This window comes from Nerophis ophidion, linkage group LG01 (assembly GCF_033978795.1).
Source record: "Nerophis ophidion isolate RoL-2023_Sa linkage group LG01, RoL_Noph_v1.0, whole genome shotgun sequence".
NCBI classification, from domain to species: domain Eukaryota; kingdom Metazoa; phylum Chordata; class Actinopteri; order Syngnathiformes; family Syngnathidae; genus Nerophis; species Nerophis ophidion.
In genome coordinates this window covers 71,219,692-71,236,769 of record NC_084611.1, presented here as the reverse complement: position 1 = coordinate 71,236,769, position 17,078 = coordinate 71,219,692, and the positions used below count along the sequence as shown (strand labels likewise).

The 17,078-nt window shown below is 39.4% G+C and overlaps 1 protein-coding gene across 11 annotated transcripts in view; it reads left to right on the top strand.

Annotated features, from left to right (window-relative positions):
- LOC133558893 (nuclear factor 1 X-type-like) overlaps window positions 1–17,078 on the top strand; it is a 266,583-nt gene that overhangs the window by 147,711 nt on the left and 101,794 nt on the right. The gene's annotated exons all lie outside the window — the stretch shown is intronic.

The window sequence follows — 17,078 nt, the reverse complement described above, 5'->3', positions numbered from 1 at the left end:
AGTTAAACACAATCATCTCCTAGAAAAATTCTACTGCAATTGTGTGTGATTGCTTAAAATCGGAACTGGAATGATAACCGTTAACACAGTAGCCAGATGGCATGGAGTAACAAAATATATGACTCTTCGGTGAATACCTACAAAATAAACAAATAAAGCTAGCATTCTAGCTAAAAACACCTATTAACATGCTAACAGTCAGCATGCACCAATTAAGAAAATACTTGACTGTAACACCAAAAACTTGCTTAAACCATACAGTTGCATGCTAGCAATTGACTAACATTGTCGAGGTGCTTTTTGACTTTGGGATGGTTAAAATACAAAATAAGTGTTACAGGAATGTGTTGAATCCGTGAAAACTAGAAATTATTTAGACATTAAAAAAATTGGGGGAAAAGAGTAGAAATAGCGGAATGAAAAATTGGGAATTTTGAGAATTTTTTTTAAACTTGGGAAATCAATGTACGGGATGTGTAGAATGTGGAATGGTTAAAATCCGTTGGGAAATGTAAACATTTGAGAACTTTTCCATTCATTTTAAACGGGGTAAAAATGTCTTGTGAAATGTGGAATTCCTGAAAATGTGGGAATATTTGGAAAGTACAAAGCGGTAGCACACGTGTCATGGATAAGCTGAACATTTGAAAAGTGGAATTGTTTGAATTGGATTAAAAATATGGGAGGAGAAGGGAGACGAATGCTTTTCAGCATCCACAGTGTTATTGGTGAAAATGCCTTTTTATAATAATACTAATAATCCACAATACTGTAAAATAGTTTTAATTTTGACCTTTGTCTGATACAGTGACAATGCAGCGAGTGTAGAGATGCTTTACAGGGGATCAGTTAAGCTTGACATAATGAGTAAATCCTTGCATAGCTCTTTGGATTGTAAATGACTCACACCAGTGTTAATGGGATGCTACCTCTAAGCTCAGTGCCAACTGCCGCGCTTCTTATCTCTCCGCCTCGTGCCAAGTAAAAGTGCTAAACCCTCACTCTGTGCACAAGGCCAAGAGAGTTCCGATCTCAACGCAACCTCGTTTACCACAGAAGGTTGTGACGGGACACCAGCACTCTTGACACTGCTTTCCGTAGAGGAGCAGACTACTGAACGTGGAAGAAAAGAAAAATGTGTTGTTGTTGATCATACGTTGCTGTTGTAATGGCGGGCTTAAAATGCCAGGTGGTGGATGTGCTCTGCTAATCTCCTATCTAATTTCGAGGTCCAGGGGTGAAGCTCTTAATCCGTAACACACACATACGCTCCCACGTTGTCTTACACACATATGGACACAGACGCAGCGCATCCCGCTCAAACCTCTCCCATTAACACATGAAGTTTGGCTTTGATTGATTCCATGTTATGCACGTGTGACGACTAGTTCGGAGACGCACCCTGCAAATTCGAACGTATCTTTTGTTTTACAAGACGAGCCAAGGTGCGCTCCAGGTCGAGGAAGTTGTTAGAGTGACGTGAAGATAAAAGCGTTGACTGGTTTCTCCAGTCTTCACCTCACATCAACTGTTTTTGCCCTACATGGCGGATGTTTGCGAACACTGATTAATATTCGGGTTAATGATGCGTTGGTTTTAGTTATTTTGGTCTTGTTGAGGCTTAATTGCGTTCCATTCAGGTTTTTTTTGTTTTTTTCCCCCTCTCATGGTGGCAGGTGCGGTGGCCATGTGTTTTAATTTAACTGTGTGTTGCAGTTTGCAGATCAAGCTAACAGCGGGAGGAGGGAAGAGGGCGGGTAGGGAGGAGGCGGAGGAACGTGTCGCCTGGGGCGTAAGGCCGTCTGAGGTGAAACGTCTCTACAGGCATGTGGGCAGGGCATGCTGGGGGGGAGGGGGGGGGGGGGGCTACAGGAGGACGTCTCGGTTGAAAGTGCCATTCAATATCATGAGTCGTTCATCCTGGAGACTAGCTTCCTTTGGAAAGCGTCAGGCATGAGAAAAGGGGAGGACATGGGTAGGAAGGGAGAACCTTATAAAGGAGGAACATGCGTCTGGTGAGCAGGAGGCAGGGGCCATGGGGGGCCAGTGTCAAAAAGATAAGACCTAAAACAATCTACTGTAGGTTGAAATGTGAAAAGATGCGGAGGAACAAGAGAAGCAGAAAGAAGCGGGGTTAAAGCTAAGAGTGCGAGTTTCTCTGCAGGGCGGGATTGCACTGAATATCGCAGAGGAATGTAGAATGCTGACATGCTGCCAATGCAAACACACCGGCTGCACCACCACTGTGCCCAATGGCTCTCAAGGGCTGCTTTATATACACGCCATGCAGTTAGTTATATGTGTGCCTGAGCACAGTAAGTACAGTCACACATATGTCCAGTGCATGGTCATCGATTTTGTACAAATCGGCATACTTACACTCACACACCTTCAGACGACACAATTTCCTGGAACCGTTAACTGCTAGCCCTCAAGCAGCTCTTAGAAAGAGCTCTTATCTAAACACTAGCTGAGACGTCTTTTAGCTCTTGTGCCCTCGTATAATACTTACTTTGTCAACCTTCTTGTGTGTGTCCAATGTAGGGATGTTACCGTGTGAACATTTCTTATCATGGTTATTGTGACCAAAATCATCATAGCTATCAGTTTTATTGCGGTATTTTCAAATGTGCTCACCATTTTCAAAAAGTACTTATACTGAACACCGTGTTTCATTCACCTCAAGTAGAACTTGAGTGTGCATATGAACGCAACACAAGCATTATAAAGAAAATATGGCAGAAACAAAAAAGTAAAATACATGTATACAAATTAAGTGCGCAAGATGGCACCATAAGGACATATGAGATAAACAAACAGAAACACATGTAAGAAGATGGCACGGGATGGCCATAACACGTAATTGCACTTTTTGTTCTAATAGATAAAAAAATACCGTTTGTACTGCTACTTTTTACCCTCGTTCTGGTCCCTGCGGCTTATACAACGGTGCAGCTTACGGTAACCAGGGGCGTGCACTACCGAGGATGCGCGAGACCGAGGCAGACATCTGGCGCCAGGTAACGAGAGCAAAACAAAAAGGAGAGCGTCAGCGACAGTTTGCGCGAAGGAAGTGTTCATGCAAACACCCTCAATATGGAAAACAAACGTAGAAGTGCATATGATGCTGCTTTTAGGTTAAAGGCAATCAATCTGGCTATCAAAGAAGGAAATAGAGCTGCTGCACAAACCCTTGACATCAATGAATCAATGGTGAGACGTTGGAGACGGCAGCATGAAGACTGCACTTTTACTGCCGTGTTACAGGCGAGCACTTTGTATTACTTTGCACCGTTGTATTATTTGTACTCTGCACGAATGCTGTTCGCCATGTCAAAGATGTGAAAGTTTGATTGAATGTTTGAAAGATTTATTGTTGATAAATGGGACGCTTTGCGTTTCCAAACAGTCATCTCTCTCCTGACAATCCCCTCCGTGGTAGCAGGAACCCCTATATACTACGGTAATTACACATCAAAACGCCTGCGGCTTATAGTCGGGTACGGCTTATATATGGAGCAATCTAGATTTTCCCCTAAATTTAGCTGGTGCGGCTTATAGTCAGGTGCGCCTTATAGTCTGGAAATTACGGTATATGAGATGTAGTCTTATAGTTTCACACATAGGGCTGCACGATTGTGGCCAAAATAATCATCACAATTATTTTTATTAATAAAGGTGATTATTCATTATGTTGGGTAAAAAAAGTTGGGGTAGGGTGTGTACATGACGCCTTCATGTAATCTGTACTGTCTCATAAGAAGGCTAAACATAAACATTACCCATTTATTTAAAGAGAAACATTTGGGTTTTTGTTCATTAATAGTATTGTGTCAGCTTGTTCTCATTACATGATGTCTGTATCTCTGTTTCAAAATTTTGGGGATTTTACGTACATTTTGTGTACATTTACATGTACATGCTGTAATGGAACGGATCCATTAAGAGTTTGAGCAGAAACATGTCGAATACGAATACACCATAAAACATTAACATAATGTTATGTCACATGAATGTTCTTTTTTTAAGTAATAACGTGACATGAAAAAAAACAAAAGTAATGTAAAAGGGACAAGTGGTAGAAAATGGATGGAGATGACGAACCATTTTGGCTCGTATTGATGTTATTGAAACACTGACAAAGTTAGCAGTTAAAGAACGATTGACCATCCCAGTAAACAAACGGCGAGACTTTATAAACAAGTTGTGGCAACGTTCCCTACTCATTGCCTGGTGCAGGCTTCCTCACGTCATTAACTCTGTCACAGCAGCTCAGTGAGTGACACTGTGTTGATCTTCCAAAATGAAAGCAACATCAAATATTTTTTCTCCTCAACAGGAGACTTAGTGTGGGACAAATCCACCTGTCTCCAATTTTGTCCACACTTGCTGCCATCTAATAACAGGAATGCGCTCTTAAACGCACGCCGAGACTCTACGGAAGTGAAGCAAGTGAAGTTATGTGAAACGAAGAGAAAATCTCCAAAGTTCGTGTAGTTGCATTCAGCCATGTTTTCTCAAGCCATTTGGCACCAGTGCGCAATGCGTCGAAGCTGCGGTTTCCAGGAAGTGACTTCAAATGAGCAGTGTTGACTAAAATGTAATGATAAATGAAGTTATTTTTTATGATGAGTCAAAATTTAAATGGTAATAACAACCGATTTACTGTTTACCGTTATATCCCTAGTACAATGTAAGACCGTAATAATGGACCGTGACAGCAGAGCTGAAATGCTGAGGGCTGTTTTTACAGCTGTAACACACATAATTACTCTTGTATGGTCCCGCACGTGTAACGATTGTTCAATCGTCTACTTCAGCTTGGACAGTATGGTATAACACACCTGGATATAGAGTAGTTTGACTCAACCAGTGTGTATTTCCACTATGGGACTTATTTTTTTGGCAACTTGCAAGGAAATATACCGTATTGATTGATTGAAAAGTTTATTGACATCTTAAAGAATTGAATCCATGTAATGCTTTAAAAAGGCAAATGGATGGCACAAAAAGCCAAAAGACTTGATTCCATTGTGGTCCATTAAATATTCATCACATTTGATGCATTCAATAACAAAATATATATAACCTGTAACATGTATATACAAAATTACGTAAAACATTTTTTTATAAATTGTGTATGTCAGGTGATTTGAAAAACAATATGTACAAAAAATGGGGGGAGGAGGGGGTATATACACTACATGTATATATATAAAAATGTACATGACACTATGTACATGACTATGCACATGTTGACTCCAAGAGTGTGCAAAAAAGAATGAGAAAATATATATACACTATTATATACACTACTAGTATTTAGTTCATTATTAGTTTCTTTATCTAATAAAGACAATGTCCACTGATTGTTTACTACTAAGGTAAGCTGGAGTGTTTGAAGTACGGCAGGGCGATATATGGCATTTTTTTAATATCTCGATATTTTTAGTCCATATCGCGATACACGATGTATATCACGATATTTTGCCTTAGCCTTGAGTTAATTGATGCATATAATCACAGCAGTATAATGATTCTATATGTCTACATTAAAACATTCTTCTTCATACTTCATTAATATATGCTCATTTTAAACTTTCATGCAGAGAGGGAAATCACAACTAAGTCAATTGACCAAAACTGTATTTATCAAACAGTTATTAAGCAGTGGCACAAACATTCATGTCATTTCAAAACAGAAAGTGCAAGATTGTCAAAGACATTTTTTGTGTATGATGTCACTAAGATGACATATCAAAACAACACTAAATTAAAGTGTACTTTTGGTACAGAACGCCAGTGCAATCGTTAAAAACAAATAAAGTACACTTGTGTTATGTTTTGATATTTCAATAAGTGTCACATAAAAATGAGCTGCATATCAAATAGTTTATGTCCCACGGTGTTGATGTGGAAATAGTTGCTTTGGCATTTTGTGGGTGTGTCACCGAACGGAGATGTTGACATGCAGTTTCAAGCACTTTTCATTCTCTAGCGGGTTGACTTTTCAAATGATGCCACAAATTAGCAGTGCTGCTATTTTTTGTAGGAATGCTTCTGCCGTATAAATGTTCAACATGTTCCCGCTTGAAGCCAAACCACCGCCAAACGATGGATCCTGTGCTGTTTTTCTTGGGAATTAATTCTTCCTCCATTTATTACCAGATTTGCACATTCTCTCTCTCTCGTACTACCACTCGCAACACACCATTAGCAGCACAGCTAATGTTACCATGTCGCTACCTCTGCTCGGGGAGGGCGTGTGACGTTGCACATGTGACGTATGTAAGAAGGTGCACTTGTTTTAAGTCTCTGGGAAAAAGAGAGACAAGAAAGAGGGAGAAACGCATGCAGTTTAATGCCCGCAGCTAAAAGCAACTGCGTGAGAACGTATACTCGAATATCACGATATAGTAATTTTCTATGTCGCACAGAGACAAAACCGCGACATAACGAGTATATCGATATATCGCCCAGCCCTAGTTTGAAGCCAAGCTAGCATGGTACAAGCCTACACTCTTACCAAGGTTAAGACCGCATCCTCCAGACGTCCGACATCATGCCTCAAATTTTGATGCTCGCGTATCACAGATGTACTGTCATAAAAAACAAGGTCCGCTTTGCAACAAAGAGCAAGGTATTTATGTCTTTAACAAGAAAAGGAGAAAATATTCTCACACTGAATATCTTTGGAGTGGAGGCACGGTCCCGCTTCCGCCCGGGAAAACTCGAGTGATGGAATGCGGAGCATTACGGCTTCTGTAGTCAGACTTGCTTTGCTTCAGCATACAGGTATTATTAGGGTGCGCGTGTATAAAGACCCCAAAATTGCACCTTTTAGGAGACACATTAGTTGGCGTTTTTGTTTGCAACACCAACTTGCCTTACCTATTGTTTTCTGCTGATGTGTATTTTGGATCTGCATAAGTCCCAGGTTTGCGCGCATCCGCCATTGTCGTCTGCGCCGTAGTCAATAAGCTTCTTTTTTTCCCCTCGGTCCTCTTATTTTGGGGCATTTATTTTGTGCTGTTGCCATTTCTAATACAAAGTAGTGTATAGTTTTAACTTACCTTGTCAGTAGTTTCGCTATTAAGGCACTAAAAACTTAGAAATAATATGACGGGGAGAAGAAACTGTCAAAGTGAAGCTTCGTAAATAAGATCCGCCCACCAAACGGCGCATCCTGAAGAGATGGTCAGAATCCAGCCTGACATCGCAGCACGTTCTGTAAAACATAATTAATCTATACAAAACGTTGACCAAAGAACCACAATTACATGTTATGAAGACCACAAGGAAGTGGTTTAAATGTAAAAATTAAATCACATCACGCCTTTAATGCGCCTAAAATTCCGGTGTGCCCTGTGCATAAAAATAGGCCCGTTCATCTACAGTGCGCCTTATAATTTGCTGCGCCTTAAAGTCCGAAAAATATTTTTTTTGTTGTTGTTGTTTTTTAAAGAAAGAAAAACAGCCTTTATTTCAACTTAGTGTTATTTGTGTCAACATTTCAACCTTTTTTCTTTACATTACACCTGTTGGGCCTATTATTCCACGTTTTACGTTATTTGTGTGCTTTTTACAGTAATACTCAAGTATTATTTTTAGATTGTGCCCCGGGCCAATAAAAAGTTAGCTGTGGCCCGCAAAAGGCCCCTAGGCCGCACTTTGGACATACCTGATGTGTTTTTGCGATGTATTGATTTACTTGTGTGCCCCTTTTCACAGTCACCATAAAACTTAACAAGACAAATTGCCATGTCTTAAGTCCAGCTGCTTTTCTATGTTGTGCTCGTAAAATTTAAGGGCTTTAATGTGTATATCACTTCATTCCCTGTGTACGTGTGTGTGTGTGTGTGTGTGTGTGTGTGTGTGTGTGTGTGTGTGTGTGTGTGCGTGTGTGTGTGTGTGTGTGTGTGTGTGTGTGTGTGTGTGTACTCCTCCTCCGTCATCCTCCCTCTGTCTTGGAGCATGCCAGGGTCATAGGTCAGAACAACTGAGTCTCTCTTTGAAGTGGTTCGCCACACATATGACACCCGTCCCCCTCCCGCACACCCCAAGGTCAAGTCAAGACAAACATTATTCTCACTCAAGGCCTTTTGCCTCTGTTTGCTCTTCTTTCCAAATAGAAACAATAGACTGCTTTGTGATCAGACTGTTGTGTTGTTTGGCAGGTCAGCTGACAGCCGTCATGCGCATGATACAGTTACGTTATTTATTATGTTAACCAATTTTTTATGCATGCTTCCAAGATATTGGTCCGTGGTAGTTTCTTTTTTTTTCAAGTCTTTCCACATTTCATCAAATCTTTAAAAACAAAGATGTTTTTGAACGTTTAAATTGGAAAAGGAAAAGCTTGTGAGAATATATATTTTATTCTCTAATGCAGGGGTGTCCTCAGGAGCCAGCTAGTTTTTTTAATCAGCCCTCAGTATGTTGTAAACAAATAAAACACATAATAATTATTGAGATTTATTTTTTGATAATACACTCTTTTCTTTTTGTCACCTATAACACAAAGCTAATATGTGCTAATATATAGATTTTTGTGCAGATAGCGGTATTATTTTATTTTTTTAACCATCTACATTTAAGTAACATCACGTGTTTGTACACCCATGCTCTAAAAAAAACATTGTCTTGACATTCTGTATGTTTAAACTAAAAAAATAATGATCAGCTCATTTTATGCGAGGGAGTAGTAGGATCGCACGCAAAGTAAAGAAAAAATAATATGAGGAAAATGTTCTCACATAGATTGTTTTTTTTTTATTTTATTTTATTTTTTTACCAGGTTAAAGCTATGATATTAATGATAGTGTGTACAGCAGTGGTTCTCAACCTTTTTCCAGTGATGTACCCCCTGTGAAATTTTTTTTTTAATTCAAGTACCCCCTAATCAGAGCAAAGCATTTTTGGTTGTAAAAAAGAGATAAAGAATTAAAATACATCACTATGTCATCAGTTTCTGATTTATTAAATTGTATACTAGTGCAACATTTTGCTCATTTGTAGTGGTCTTTCTTGAACCATTTGGAAAAAAAGGTATAAAAATAACTAAAAACTTGTTGAAAAAAAAAAACAAGTGCTTCAATTATAAATAAAGATTTCTACACATAGAAGTAATCATCAACTTAAAATGCTCTCTTTGTGGATTGTAATAGTTTCTCCAGACTCAAAAGTAATCCCATAAAGATTCATGAACTTCATTCTAAACATTTCCTCACAAAAAAATAAATCCTTAACATCATTATTTATGGAACATGTCCACAAAAAATCTAGCTGTCAACACTGAATATTGCATTGTTGCATTTCTATTCACAGTTTATTACCTTACATTCATATTTTGTTGAAGTGTTATTCAATAAATATATTTATAAAGGATTTTTGAACTGTTGCTCTTTTTAGAATATTTTAAAAAAATCTCACGTACCCCTTGGCATACCTTCAAGTACCCCTAGGGTTACGTGTACCCCCATTTAGGAACCACTGGTGTACAGTATCGTTGACAATGTTTTAGCATATTTTTTCTTTATTATATATTACTCGATAAATATTAAAAAGGTCCATTTAGTATCACTAGTGAAAACATATATTGTGTGAGAATATTTCCTCCTATTCTTGTTAAAGACATGAATACCTTGCTCATTTTGCAAAGCGGACCTTGTTTTTTATGGCAGTACATCTGTGATACGCGAGCATCTAAAGTGGAGGCATGATGTCGGACGTCTGGAGGATGCGGTCTTAACCTTGGTAAGAGTGTTGACTTGTTCCTTGCTATTTAGCTAACAAGTTTGAGACGAAGTTGTGTGAAACATAACTTTTATTATAATTTTAGCCAAAGTCAGTCAGTTAAACGTTGTCTACATTAATTCAAGTACTTTTTAAATCCACGTCAATTTGCAATGCAATAAAAAACAGGCACAATAACAAACGCACATACCGATAGACATTAGTCACCAATTTGGTGGTATAATAAGATTAAAGGCCTACTGAAACCCACTACTACCAACCAAGCAGTCTGATAGTTTATATATCAATGATGAAATTTTAACATTGCAACACATGCCAATACAGCCTTTTTAGTTTACTAAATTGTAATTTTACATTTTGCGCCAAAATATCCTTCTGAAACGTCTCGGTATGATGATGCGTGCGCGTGACGTCACGGATTGTAGAGGACATTTTGTTGCAGCATCGTTCCCAGCTATTAAATCGTCTGTTTTCATCGCAAAATTCCAAAGTATTCTGGACATCTGTTTTGCTGAATCTTTTGCAATTTTATTCTGGACATCTGTGTTGCTGAATCTTTTGCAATTAGTTCAATGAACAATGGAGACATCAAAGAAGAAAGCTGTAGGTGTATTGCGGCCGGCTTTAGCAACACAAACACAGCCGGTGTTTCATTGTTTACATTCCCGAATGATGACAGTCAAGCTTTTCAATGGAACAGAGATGTCAAGTGAACACGGTTGGATTGGACCGCACACACAAAATACAGTGTATGAAGTGTATTAATAAAAAACATTTTGCCATTCTGTATTCTGAAGGCGATCTATGTCGTGTGCTACTCCAGCATCAATATGCGTCCTCCTGTCCGTCACTGTCAGCGTCTGTTTCAAAGCGGTATGGCTCTATCCTTTGTTGCGTTTGGGCCTGGCCGAGTGGTCCTGCCACCCCCACGGCATCTTCCCTATCTGGATCGCTCCCAATGCCCTCTTGTCCTATTTTTTTTCTTTCTTTTTTTTCTAGTCATTTCACACTCACTTTCCTCATCCACGAATCTTTCATCGTCGCTTTCTCGGTCCGGATCGCTCTCGCTGCTGGTGGCCATGATTGTAAACAATCTTCAGATGTGAGGAGCTCCACAACCCGTGACGTCACGTGCATATCGTCTGCTACTTCCGGTACAGGCAGGGCTTTTTTATCAGCACCAAAAGTTGCGAACTTTATCGACGTTCTCTACTAAATCCTTTCAGCAAAAATATGGCAATATCGCGAAATGATCAAGTATGACACATAGAATGGACCTGCTATTCCCGTTTAAATAAGAAAATCGCATTTCAGTAGGCCTTTAAGCATAACATGTATTAGGTAGCTAACAGGATAAGAATGAATGATACAATTGTATGCATTGAGTCTATTAGAGTGCTAAAACTGCCAAGAGTTAATCAATAGTCAATATACTATTGTGCAGCGAAATTATTTTTTTTTTCTTTTTGAGGAAGTTAGATTTGGTGCTTTGTTTGTTTTTATTACTGCTATTTTAACTGTTTTTTTTATTATACCTAAACAAGGTTAAATGGTTTTTTTTTAGCACATTGCCTTTACTTTTTTTAAATAAACATTTTATTAATCATTTTTGCAACAGCTGATTGAGCAACACACTTACAGTATAAATAAATATTTATGAAATAGTTGGTCATCTTTGTTGATCGTAATAAAATGCTTATAATAACTAAGCTGCATTTAAAAGTTGAATTAGAGCCATTAAATATGTGCACGTTTTGTAATCTGACTAGTCGTTAGGATAGTTGATGACTAGTCCACTATCAAAATAGTCATTAATTGCCGCCTTACATATAAAAGACCAGATTTCTTTTTGACTTGTTTTACTACCCTTACCTAAATGTAATTATTTTTTATAATACTCAAATGTATGAAAGTTCCTTAAAAAAAACAGTGATTGCTGTGGTCAGACCCAATTCATTCACTCATTAAAATTATGATTTTACTCTTGTAAAAGCACTGCAATTTTATGCCTATATTCTGGTAAAATTTCAACATTTTTCCCCGTAATTTTCCTTTTATTTTTTTCACTTCCCAGTGTGGCTGTAACACTTGCACCGCAGCAGCACAAATGAGCTCATTTAATTCGCCCCAGTGTTTGTCCAACGCACACACATGTATTTGTTTATGTGGTTCTTCACACTCATGTGCCGCCAACATGCATGTGTGTATGTGTTTTTCATTCTGTCCGCACCCTGTCATCTCCCACCTTCTCTGTGGCCCAGCACTTGTGGGGTAGAAAGAGAGAGAGCGAGGGAGAGCCACAAGTCAAAAGTGCAAGTGTGCCGCTCGGCTGATGAGTCACAGCGAAGCAGCTTCTCCCACCCCCCCACTGTTTGTAAATATGTGGTTGCCCTAATTGAACGCAGCTCCAGTTCACAACAACTTTCATATCTTCTACTTTATATGTGGCCTCCTTTGGGATTTTGCAATTCACGAAATCCACCTGAACAAACAGGCACACCTTGGACCTAATTAATATTGGAATGATGAAACACATCTACACACACACAAACACGCACATTGTTGTATTTGTTACCTTCTTGAGACCTGAGAAAAATGCCAACCTTTTAGGACCACCCTTTCTAGATATATGAAAATTTGTATTTACAACATTAATAATATATACAAACTATGCAAATATAAAAAGTAAGCTTTTAGTTTTTTTTTGTTTTTTTTTTGTAATTGGTTGTTAATCTTCATTATTTGCTTCAAGTTATTACAGTATGTCTCTATATACATATTTATTTATTTTTATAAATTTTAGTAAATTTTAGTCAATTTCAATTTCTTACACTTGTTATTACATATGTTGGCCAAAAGGGGAGCACTTAAGATTTTTAGACGCACTTGTTATTTCATATGCTGACCAAAGGGAGAGCTCTTTTAAAACCGACACACAGTCAATTTGAAAAATCCCTTCTTTTTGGGACCACCCTATTTTTGATAGATTTCACCACCAGGGGTGCAAATGTCCCAAGTTTTGATAGATTTCACCACCAGGGGTGCAAATGTCCCAAATTTTGATAGATTTCACCACCCGGGGGGCAAATTATAAATATATATATATATATATATATATATATATATATATATATATGGCTTCACGGTGGAAGAGGGGTTAGTGCGTCTGCCTCACAATACGAAGGTCCTGCAGTCCTGGGTTCAAATCCAGGCTCGGGATCTTTCTGTGTGGAGTTTGCATGTTCTCCCCGTGAATGCGTGGGTTCCCTCCGGGTACTCCGGCTTCCTCCCACCTCCAAAGACATGCACCTGGGGATAGGTTGATTGGCAACACTAAATTGGCCCTAGTGTGTGAATGTGAGTGTGAATGTTGTCTGTCTGTCTGTGTTGGCCCTGCGATGAGGTGGCGACTTGTCCAGGGTGTACCCCGCCTTCCGCCCGATTGTAGCTGAGATAGGCGCCAGCGCCCCCCGCGACCCCGAAAGGGAATAAGCGGTAGAAAATGGATGGATATATATATATATATATATATATATATATATATATATATATACACATACGTTCCCATCCTCACCTATGGTCATGAGCTTTGGGTCATGACCGAAAGGATAAGATCACCGGTACAAGCGGCCGAAATGAGTTTCCACCGTCGTGTGGCGGGGCTCTCCCTTAGAGATAGGGTGAGAAGCTCTGCCATCCGGGAGGAACTCAAAGTAAAGCCACTGCTCCTCCACATCGAGAGGAGCCAGATGAGGTGGCTCGGGCATCTGGTCAGGATGCCACCCGAACGCCTCCGTGGGGAGGTGTTTAGGGCGCATCCAACCGGTAGGAGGCCACAGGGAAGACCCACCACACGTTGCGAAGACTATGTCTCCCGGCCGGCCTGGGAACGCGTCGGGATCCCCCGGGAAGAGCTAGACGAAGTGGCTGGGGAGAGGGAAGTCTGGGCTTCCCTGCTTAGGCTGCTGCCCCCGTGACCCGACCTCGGATAAGTGGAAGATGATGGATGGGATGGATGGATATATATATATATATATATATATATATATATATATATATATATATATATATATATATATATATATATATATATATATATATATATATATATATATATATTGTAATCTGCTTAAGGCCGATGACAAAGGAGTCACGGACCACAGATGGCCCCTGTGCTGCACATTGAGCAACCCATCTGTAGAAACTGTTATTGGCCACCATAGTCTTAGTACCATAGTGTTTTTGTTCATCCTATGGTCACATATGGGATACGGGTTGTCTTGCGTCAGCACCGAAAGTGGTAAAATCAGCTGTACACCTGGCGGGTTTATTCGGAGATGAATGGGAAAGTCCTTCTTTAGCTGCCGTCTTGTTTTATCATATATTGCTGCCTTTTCACCTGTCTATGTTTACTTTTGTATGCACATTAAATCAACAAAGAATTTCGCCACACTTTGTGTGTGTGTGACAATCATTGGTACTTTAACTTAAAAAATCCTGACTTTGGAGCAATGTTTACGGACTGTAGTATTTGGCTCTTTTTTAGATGCAATGGCTTTCCGTTTTTGGACCATGATTTCGGTCCTAACTTGTTCATCGGTCCTCATATGGAAGGTGCTTTTCTTTGTTGATGTCTCAAGAAGGGTAGAAATACAAGAACACACACTCACACAGGGTAAGTGACTTCAACGTGTCTCCGTAATTACAGGCAGTGAGCGAGGTTGCGGTTTGGCTGCCTCTTCTCTCTTGCTGTTAAGAAACTGAGCAGCGTGTGTCACTCAGCACTCACTCAGCTCCTCCCCAGAGGTGGCAGCAGGGGGCCGATAAACGTGTACACTGTCATTCACACACGCATATTGCCACACATGTAGAGGTGTTGGCAAGGGGTCAGTAAATGTTTTGCCTGAGAGCCCATGTGGGTGGCACCCAGCAAGGGCGGCTGCCAGCAACCACAACTCATCTCTGACTGTTTGATCTCAACTCCGATATGTTTGACTCATTTTTTTTTTTATATACGACTCGCTTCAAAAAGAATGGTGTAAATCAATGTAATTGTATGTGTTTGTGACTGAAATAACCGTGGTTCGCCAAAATACAAACTCAACTGCCAGCACTCTGGAGATGTTTATTTCATATTTTCCCTGCTCGTATTTTTTTATTATGTATCATCTCCTGCAGGACTAAATACTTGTCAGAACTTTTATCACGTACAATATTTGAAATACAACTACCGACCAGGACCTTTCACCGAATATGTTATTTGATTTGCTCATTTTTTGTCCTCGTTCAAACAAACACAGCAAAAAATCCATTCATTTATCCTGAAAGAAACAAGAAAACAATTTTGTCGAAGAAGTAGAATTAATTTGAATTCATTGCCTTGAAGAAGCTAAGCACTACTTAGGCCCATTCTGCACTAAGGTTATCTAGGGTAAATCCCACCTAACCATATCCTTGTCCGCACACACACAATGGTCGTTTAAAACCACCTCCCCCATAGTCCGCCGACGCAACGCAACCTAGTATGCATGCACGGAAAATGCGCACGTCGTAGTCACTTCCAGTGTAGCTTGGTGTGCAAGTTCTTAAATGTTACTTATCTGAATAATATCCAGTCTTGTGGTATTTCAATAAACTGGAATCCGGTGAGCTGTGGGCCCTATTGTAGTGAATCACACCTGTGCCATCATAAATTAATCAAATATTTAATGGACACGTGAAAGTAAACAATATTATAAAAAACATTTTACGTCAATCAATCTAGGGATCTAGATATCTGGTCAGATATCTAGATCCACACACTTTTGCCTTCACCTTCATTGTCCATTCGACATTGAGTCCGCAGACAATAACTGATAGAATCTGCTTTGCCAGTCCAAAAGCATTCGCTGTTTTCCGTAGTCTTCCCTCCACGGCCAGGTAATACAAAGCACACGCTATCTTTTTTTTTATCACATCCACGGGAGCCCACATTCTCGTTGTCTGACCTTAGACAAATTTACTTTTTTTTTCTTCTTTTTTTTTTAGATCATATGGTCATACACAATACAAAATTATACAATTTACATACAGATACAGATGGTTTCAGCGCTCACTTTCCTGTGTGTCCCTGAACCAAACATGCGTTACAAATAATACAAAAATTCTTACAAGAAAATTGTAGGTGTATGTTGCACCACTACACTACAATTTGTTACCAAAAAAAAAAATCTAAAGATTAATTGATTAATCCCAAAAATAATCAATATATCGATTGATTCAAGAAATGATCGTTTGATGCAGCTCTATTTCTTCTTCCACAGTTAAAAATTAAAGAAAAAATTTAAAGAAAAAAAAAAAAGATTCTCCCATTCCATTAAAAATAATAATAAAAACCAATTGATTAGATTTCCGGGCAGCACGGTGGAACAGGGGTTAGTGCATGTGCCACCCCATACGAAGGTCCTGAGTAATCCTGGGTTCAATCCCAGGCTCGGGATCTTTCTGTGTGGAGTTTGCATGATCTCCCCGTGACTGAGTGGGTTCCCTCCGGGTACTCCGGCTTCCTCCTACCGCCAAAAACATGAACCTGGGGATAGGTTGATTGACAACACTAAATTGACCCTAGTGTGTGAATGTTGTCTGTCTATCTGTGTTGGCCCTTTAAAGAGGTGGCGACTTGTCCAGGGTGTACCCCGCCTTCCGTCCTAATGCAGCTAAGATGGGCTCCAGCACCCCCCATGACCCTAAAAGGGACAAGCGGTAGGAAATGGATAGATGGATAATTAGATTTCCATTATTCAATCAAGGAAATGTATCCATAAACCTTACATCCCAGAATTTAAATGAACTTCTAGATCAGGTTTGTTCAAAGTGTGGCCTCAGGTCCGTTAACAGCAAATGCCTAGAAACATGTTGTCGAAATAAAATCTAACAAAAAATATCAGTAAAAATGTAATGAAGAAGAGCAACAAGATGCTGTGCAATGAGATAACGTTGAAACTGTGATACTAATGACTAATACAGGGTTTTCCCTATATCTATTTGATGGTGGCGCCCTGCCATTGCAAAATAGAAGCCTCCACACCTTAAATGAGAGTTTTATTTTATTTTTATGTGAAACAAATTTAGGCAATATATTGTATGAATGGAAATGCTATATGTAGCCTATTATTTGTGCAGTGTTTACTGGTAATGCAATGAAAAAAGGCTCTGGTCACCAAAACAGGATGTTGCAATGATGGAGGCAAGACGCAGGGGATTGTCTGGAGAGGAGGCAGCATTTCTGCCACCTGTGAAGTGTAAGCACGTTTTTAATATATCGGAGGTATACCTACGGATGG